Source organism: Cryptomeria japonica, chromosome 3 (assembly GCF_030272615.1).
Source record: "Cryptomeria japonica chromosome 3, Sugi_1.0, whole genome shotgun sequence".
Lineage (NCBI taxonomy): Eukaryota > Viridiplantae > Streptophyta > Pinopsida > Cupressales > Cupressaceae > Cryptomeria > Cryptomeria japonica.
In genome coordinates, this window is record NC_081407.1 from 160,250,888 (window position 1) to 160,259,885 (window position 8,998).

An 8,998-nucleotide genomic window follows, 5' to 3' on the forward strand; every position below is an offset into this window, starting at 1 on the left:
TCTGCCAACCTTTTCAAATTAAAAATCAAACAACTTTTCACCTAGATTATAACATCACCATCCATTTGTAACACTTGCAAATTGATTGGACTGCTAGCAATCTAATCATTACCTCTTGAGAACCGGTAATATGAGGATTTTGAATAGTCAAAACATCGACCCACCTTTCTCCGTCGAGGACATGTGGCATCATCTCATGATGCCCTGGTCCTTATCTTTCTTGCACTTTTGTCCTCAAGGCTGCGTGAAGTGTAAGATCTACCTTGCCTTTAGCCGCCGATCGAAAAATTAGAACTTTAGACTTAGGAAAAAGTAATGGGCGCATGCATAAATATTAAAAGGGACCAACCAAACACAACTTTATGCTTAGGAAATACAATGGCCCCGCCAACAGTAACTGACCCTTGGCTTAAGTCAAAAAAGGTAATGATGAAATATAACAGGCTTAGGGTTTTCCTTTCATAAAACTTAATAAAAAATTCACCAACCCTAAACCCTAGACCTTGAACTTTGACAGAGGACAAAATAATCTAGAATGACCAATATTTTGACTCAAGCATGAAAATTTTTGTGCATTCATATTTAGGACTATCAATAACATATATATGCTTTGCTTTCATTAGAATAACCAAGAAATATTCCTTCATCAAATTTAGGATCAAACTTTCCAATGATATCATCTCTCTTGATATAGCATTTGCCAGCAAAGATTCTGAAATAATTAACTATAGGTGTATTGCCAAACCATAATTCATAAGGTGTCTTACCGGTTTCTCCTTTGATATGAACTCTTTTGAATGTATAGACTATGAGAGTTGATAAATACAACACCACAGGAGCCCAAATGATCTCGGCAAGCTGAATAAACCTGTTACAAGGAGAAGCAAGGAAGCAACAGAGAAAAAACATAAACACAGGAAATGCTCAAGAATATGAGAGCTTTGTATTCACAAAAATGTGTAATAGAATAATGATACAAAAGAAAAGAATTCAACCTCTAATAGGTCAAAAAAACCTAAAAGGGAAAACCTTAGGCTTGCACATAATAATTAATAAAAGAATTAATTATTATGTACCTAATTTTAGCTTAAGTGTAAAAGAGATAAAAGGGAACTTAATTAATTAAACAAATGTCGTTTAATTAATCAAGTAAAGGCCCGATTACTCTAACACCCCCCCTTAAGCTAGACTTAGGGAGAAGCTAAAACCTAGAGCAACTAATGAAAGAAGAAAAGATGAGTCCTGAGAGCAAGGCCTGATCAGGTACCCAAATACAAGGAAATATCTATGAAACAAAGAAAAAAGAGAAAACCCAGTGGGAAAAAACTCCTCTCCAAAAAAAGATAAAAGAACACGTTGAAAGAAATATGAAGGAAGGAAGACCTCATAAAGACTCCCCAAGGACAACTTCCTTCACCCCAAGCATAGAGCGCAACTGAAGATAGCACGATGATGCAAAAGGTTTCATGAAGATGTCTGCAACCTACTCGACAGTGGGAATGTAATCCAAAATGAGAGAACCATCCCGAATCAACTAGCAGATGAAATGCATGTGAAGCTCAATGTGATTCATCCACTGATGCTCCATCGAGCTGCGAGAAATGTGAATAGAACTTTGATTGTCACACCAAAGAATAGTGGGACTATCAAGAGGAAAACCAAACTCAATCATCAACTGTCAAAGCCATAAGATCTCTAGACTTGTGAGAATAACAACTCGGTACTCAGCCTATGTAGATGATAATGCATAAGCAGTCTTCTTCTTGAAATACCATGTGATACGACCAGAGCCAAGATAGAAAACAAAGCCATAAGTAGACTTTCGATCATTGACATCACCAGCCCAATCTGAGTCGGTGTAGCCAACAATGTGAGGGTCCCCTGATGTGTAGTGAATGCCATGAGAAATAGAGCCCTAAATGTATCGCAAAATATGTTTGGCAGCTTGCCAATGACTCTCATGAGGATCATGGGATAATCGAGAGACAAGGCCAACCACAAAGGAAAGGTCAGGACGAGTGTGTGTCAGGTACAACAAACTGCCAACCAACTGCTAGTAAAGTGTAGAATCTACTGAAGGAGTGGGGCAAGTAGTAATCAAAACAACCTCTGACTGAAAAGGAGTGGGGGTAGACCTACACACAAGCATGCCAAAGCATTGAAGCATGTCAAGAGCATACTTCTGTTGGTAAATGGAGATCCCATCAAAAGACTGAATCACTCGAAGACCAAGAAAATAGTGCAGAAGACCAAGATCTATCATTTCAAATTGGTCCATCAAATCTCGTTGAACATGCCGAATCATAGAGGATGAGCCACCTGTGATGAGGAGATCATAAACATATAGCACAAGAATCAATATCTCACCCTCAACATGCTGAATGTAAACTGTGTGATCAAAATGAGAACATGTGAAACCAGTGGAGAGCAAGAAAGAGTCCATCTTCTCATACCAAGCCCGAGGGGCCTGTTTGAGACCATACAATGAATGTTGAAGTCTGGAAACAAAAGAACTATCTTGCACAAATCCTTGAGGCTGTCCCATGTAGATTTCCTCATGTAAGTCTCCATGCAAGAAAGCACTCTTCACATCCATCTGAAAAATGGGCCATCCCCTAGAAGCTGCAAAGGATAGTACAAAGCGAATAGAGTTCATCTTGGCGACATGGGAAAATGTCTCAGAATAATCAATACCCTCAACCTGTGAGAAACCCTTTGCAAAAGGATGTGCTTTGTACTTATCAATCGAACCATCAACAACATACTTTGTGCGATACAACCATCAACACCGAACCATCTTTCTGTCCTTAGGAAGAGGACAAAGATCCCAAGTATTATTCCTCATCAAAGAAGAATACTCCTCCTCCATAGCACAATCCCACTCAGGGTGTCCTGTTGCCTCTGAAAACTTCTGAGGATCATCAGAAATGGCATGACTCAAAAGACTAGAACCCATAGTATGAGAACGGGTGTGACGATTATCTGAAGGATCACTGACCATAGATCTTGTCGCCTCAATAGTAAAGCAAGCCCACTTGGGCATCTCAAGTGGAGCAGGTGGAGGTGGAGATGGTGGATCATCACCAACATCATCATAATCATCCTCAAAATGATCCTGAAGAGATGCACTGGGAGGAGTAGGTAGAGGGGTAGACACTGGAGACAGGGTATCCACTGTGGGAAAGCGCTCATCAAACTGAACATCCTATCGAAACAAGACCTCTCTAGAATCAGGATCAAACAACCTGTACGTCTTAACATCCTCACAATAGCCAACAAAAATGAGGGGTCAGATCTTCCGCTCCATTGCTCTCCTCTGAGCATTAGGAATAAATTCCCATGCCTCACTTCCAAATACTCGAAAAAAAGAAACATCAGGCTTGTCATGAACCAAGCCTCCTCAGGAGTCATATGTCGAACCTCCTTGTGAGGCATCCAATTCTGAATGTAGTTGGCACAATTGATTGCCTCAACCCAAAAAGATGAATCCATGGACCTGGACTGAATCATACAATTCGCCATCTCCCATAAAGTCCTATTCTTTCTCTCAGCGACACCATTCTGCTGAGGGGTGTAGGGAATAGTAAAATGATGCTCAGTGCAAAAATCTCTGAAAGCCTGATTCATATACCCCCCCCCCCCATTATCTATATGTATCCATTGAATAGGACAACTAGACTTCTTCTCTACAAATGTCTTGAAGATTTGAAATGAATCAAAGACATCACACTTGTACTTAAGAAAGTACACCCATGTGATTCTGGAGAAGTCATCAATAAATGTGAGTACATACTTGGCCCTAGAAAAAGGAGTAGGGAATGACATGAGGTCATTGTGAATCAACTCCAATGGTGCCAAAGCACGAGGGGCTCTTCCCTTTGGAAAGGGATCATTGATGCTTGCCAAGCACACAACCATGACAAACACCATCAGTGCAGGAAATCTGTGGGAGCCCAAGAACAAGTGCCTGCATACTCATCCGCTGAGATATCTATAATTGACATGGCCCAAGCGCTCATGCCAAAGCTTACTCACTGAATGTGCATGTGCTATAGGAGATGAAACTATACCTGCAGAGGGCTCAAATCCATCAAATATGTAAAGATGAGATATAGTATCAACACTCCCAGTAGCCACAACCAAATCACAATCATGGAGGTCCCAAATAACCACATCATGTGGTGAGAACTCAACTGTCTTACCAAAGCCAGAATGACAAATCTGATAAATGGACAGGAGGTTTCTAGAGATGTCAGGTACAACCAGAACATCCTGCAGAGTACCCCCATCCAAAGAGACAAAACCTGAACCCAAGACTAAAAGCTGAATAGAGTCACCCACTGCAATATGTGAAGTACCACAAGAGGCAAGAGAAGTAACCAACTGCTGAGTGTGAGTCATATGGTGAGAAGCACCAGAATCTAAAATCCAAGTGGATCCATAGGTCGAAGCTCGAGCAATGAGAGCATGACCTTTCCCTATGGAAGGAGAAGATGCCTAAGGTGAGGAGATGTGATGTTATTGCATGGCTTCCCCTAAAGCCTCTAATCGTTTCCAACACCTGGAAACTGGATGTCCTTCCTTGCCACAAAAACTGCAAGTATCTCTTGATTTCTTCTTAGTCTTGGAGGAAGACTCACCAGATTGCGAAGATTTCCCTTGTTTCAGATTAAATGGTGGTTTAGAATCAGACTTAGGAGGTGGCTTGGAGGAATGCTCACTGCCTGCATAATTCTTCTTTGGATTCGATTTCTGCTTTTACTTCTCCTTAGATGATTGAGCAACCAATGCTTTGTTCTTGGACCTTGAAAGCATATCCAGCTAAGAAATGTGAGACTACTCATGAGACAAAATCTCACAAAATACATCAAAGGTAGGCATGGTAAAATGAGCACCCAAGCCATCCATGGTGGAGTAGAAAGCAAATGCAAAAAACTGAAAAGGACCCCAAAGCTTCAAAAGGATCAAGTGAATGAACTCTGGGTCTATCTTGGTCTTTCCACACCCCTGGAGAATAGATCTGGTAGTATTGAATTTGTTCAAAAAATACTCAATGGTGGGAAAGGAATCAGGTAATAAGGAAACCAACTCTGCCTCAATCTGTAATGTCTGGATCTCATTAACTCTCTTGAAGAGAGTCTCAAACCTCAATCACATATCTCAAGGAGTGAGCAAAGCATCAAGGTGAAAAAGAAGACTGTCGGAAACATGTAATGAGAGAAAACCCATGGCCACATCCATCTTGTTTCTGTGCTGAAGAATCTCAAAAGGATGTTGCAACAGAGGTTGAACCTCATCCAAACAAGACCACAACCCTCGTTCCCTGAGAAGCCTCGTGATACGAGGCTTCCAGGTGTGATAATTGTGTGATGTCAACAACTCAACTGAAGAGTCTGCCATGAAACTCTACACCTATACCTGCTTGTGTTTTTTTATTATTATGTGATCTTTCAGAGTAGAGAGAAGATGCAGAGGGGTTTGTTTATTTTGAGAGTTTTGGTGTTCTAGATTTCTGATATAAATGACAAAAAGTGAGAAAAAAACACCTCCCCACAAGAGATAAACTCAAACCCTAGTACATACTGGCTGGTGAGAATGAAGCAGTGCATAAGCAAAAAAAATTCAAACTAAAATTTCATGTACCTGACGAGATATCTGATAAACAAGATCACATATCTGAGTAGAGAATGCTGAGAGCTTTCCAACACCTATTCATTTTCGAAAAACAAAGTCTGTTTGCACATTCTACGGCCCTGGAAGTACAGAAGAGTGACCCCACTTTGACTGGGAAAAAGTACAGTCAAACAACAAAATTGAAAAAAAAAATCCAATACCATGAGGTCTGGCTTGGAATTAGATTTCCGATGCCTATTCGTTTTTTAAAAAATGGCTCCGTATGCTCAAGATAGGAAGAAAAAACCAACCCCCCTACAAAGGCACATTGAGGCTATTCGGTGGCAGGGTCGGGCGGAGGTGGCGACAGTCTAGGTGTTCCGGTGGGTGGGTGAAGGCTGGCGAGGCCTGAGATGTCAGGGATGATGACGCGTGGTATGGGCTTGCTGTAGGGCCAGGGGCCCCACGATACCCTGCGTACCGTGGGTTGTAACCCCAAAACAATTTTTTTTTTAAATTTTGCAAATTTTTTTTGAATGATGTTTAAAAAAAAAAAATTTGGCTTGCATGCCGTAAAAAGGCAAAAAATTGATTTTTTGAAAAAAAAAATTCTTGAACTATGTGCCAAGGTCGTACACCCTGGTACAGAACAAAAAAAATACCCCCTAGAGGCTCAGTTATCAAAAGTGATCAAGCTTTATATGACCATAGGGGTTTTTGGGCCTTCTGAGAATGATGTTGAGGTCCATTTAGGCCCAAAGTGCTCATAAAAAAGGCATATCCCTAGATGTACAAAAAAACTTCTAAAACCCCAGATTTGCTTCCAATGCAAAAAAAAAACTCAAAACAAGAACATGTAGCTGTAGATGTGAAGCTTTGATACCATGTGAGAGTTGATAAATACAACACCACAGGAGCCCAAATGATCTTTGTGAGCTGAATAAACCTATTACAAGGAGAAGCAAGGAAGCAACATAGAAAAAACATAAACATAGGAAATGCAAAACAATATGAGAGTTTTGTATTCACAAAAAATGTGTAATAGAATAATGATATAAAGAAAAATAATTCAACCTCTAATAGGTCAAAAAACTCTAAAAGGTAAAACCCTAGGCTTGCACATAATAATTAATTATTATGCACCTAATGTTAGCTTAAGTGTAAAAGAGATAAAGGGGAACTTAATTAATTAAAAAAATGTCATTTAATTAATCAAGTAAAGACCCGATTACTCTAACATAGACTATCGTGCTCACTGCTTCTCTCCAGTAGATATGAGGTAGATTAGCTTCCATCATCATGGTTCTAGTAGTATCCAAGATAGTTATGTTCTTCCTTTCCACAACTCCATTCTGCTGAGGTGTCCAAGGAGCAAAAAATTGTCTCCTTATGCCATGCTTCTCACAAAAACTTATTAAACTCACCGGATGTGAATTCTCCACCATGATCTAACCTTAAACATTTAATCTTCAATCCTGTCTCAATTTCAACTTTAGCCTTAAAGATTTTAAACTTTTCAAAAGCCTCAGATTCCTCCCTTAGAAAAGTAAACTACACCATTCTAGAATAATCATCAATAATTAGCATAAAATATCTATCACCTTGAAAACTTTTAATTTGAGCAGGGCCACACAAATCAGTATGAATAAGATCAAGAACATCATTATATTTGTCTTGTATACTCTTAAAAGAGGTTCTGACCTATTTTTCCATTTGACATTTTTTACATGCCAGATTATAGGGCTTCACAATCTTAGGTATATCTCTAATTGCCTTAGTTGAATTGATCTTTACCATGCAATCAAAATTCAGATGACATAGCCTTTTATGCCATAGGCAACTCTCATCAATTTGTCCAATTAAACATGTTTTCTCACCAAAATTCAAATGAAATATATTACCTTTTGTCTGAGTACCGGTTGCAATCTCCAATCCAGATCTATTAATGATTTTGCGTTTTCCATTCTTGACTTGTAATTGAAATCCCTTATCCACCAATTGTCCTACACTCAAAAAATTATGCCTTAAACCTTCAACATAATAAACATTATCAGTATTGTGCTTACCATCTAATGATATAGTTCTTTTTCTTTTGATCATACATGCTTTGTCATCTCCAAATCTAACCAGATCGCCATCAAATTCTTGTAAAGATAGAAGCTTCCTTTTATCTCCACTCATATGATGTGAACATCCACTGTCAATTACCCATTCATCCTTATCTTCAATTTTAGCAGCAAGTGCCTTCTCTTCAAGTACATTCTCTTCCAGTGCTGGAACATCTTCCTTGATAGCCAGGAACACCCATTCCTTTCCATTGCCGAAACCACTACCAGAGTCTTGTGCCGGTTCATCATCCACACCTTCCTTATCCACAATGTAGCATGATTTATCTCTATTTTTCTTGTACTTATACTTGTTCTGATAACTAGGGTTAGGCTTAAAATGTCTTCTAGCTCTCTCTTCAAATCTTGAATTCCTTTAAGGACATCAAGATGCAAAATGACCTATCTTATTACATGCAAAACATTTAAAAGGTGATTTTCCTTCATACTTACTTCCTACTGGTCCTTTAGGTATTCTTCTAGAAAATAGGGCTTCAAGTTGCTCAAATTCTTCATCTTCTCTTTTCATATCATCAAATTCCCTTGCATACAAAGCTTTCCAATATTGCTTTCTAGTTGATGATGTAGATGCATGAAAAACAGGTTCAGACTTCACATCTCCAAAAGGTCCAAATTCTTCAAGCTCAAAAGCAGATAATTTCCCAACTTAGTTATCTCTATTGATAGAAGTATTAGCTAGTATTTTGAATTCATTAATTGTAGTAGCCTTCGTCTTATAAGCTAGTGAAAAAGCTCTTAGAACTTTAGAAACTATTTCATCTTCACTCAGAGATCCACCACAACATTAAATTCCCAAAACAATTTCATTTACCCTTTCCATGAATGCAATAATCCTTTCATATTCTTCCATCTTCAAGTTTTCATATCTCACTTGGTAACTATCAAGTTTAGCAATCTTAGTAGTAGGGTCACCCTCATTAAGAGTATCCAACTTGTCTCATATATCCTTTGTTGTTGATTTGTTGGTTAATCCCATTATTTGCTAATCAAAAAGTGCACATAAGAGGGCTTCTCTAGCTCTACAATCATTCTCAAGCTCCTTATCCAAGTTTGTTGGAGGAGGATTGCCAGATGCCAGATTAAAAGGAGTTACACCATTCTCTATGATTTCCCAAATTTCCTTATCGAGACATCTCAGATGAGTCTCCATCTGAATCTTCCATACTCTGTAATTTGTTCCATCAAGCCTAGGAGTTTATCTCCAAAAGATACTAGCAGATGAACTTAAACTGTTAGTCGCCATAGGATCTTCCTCAAGC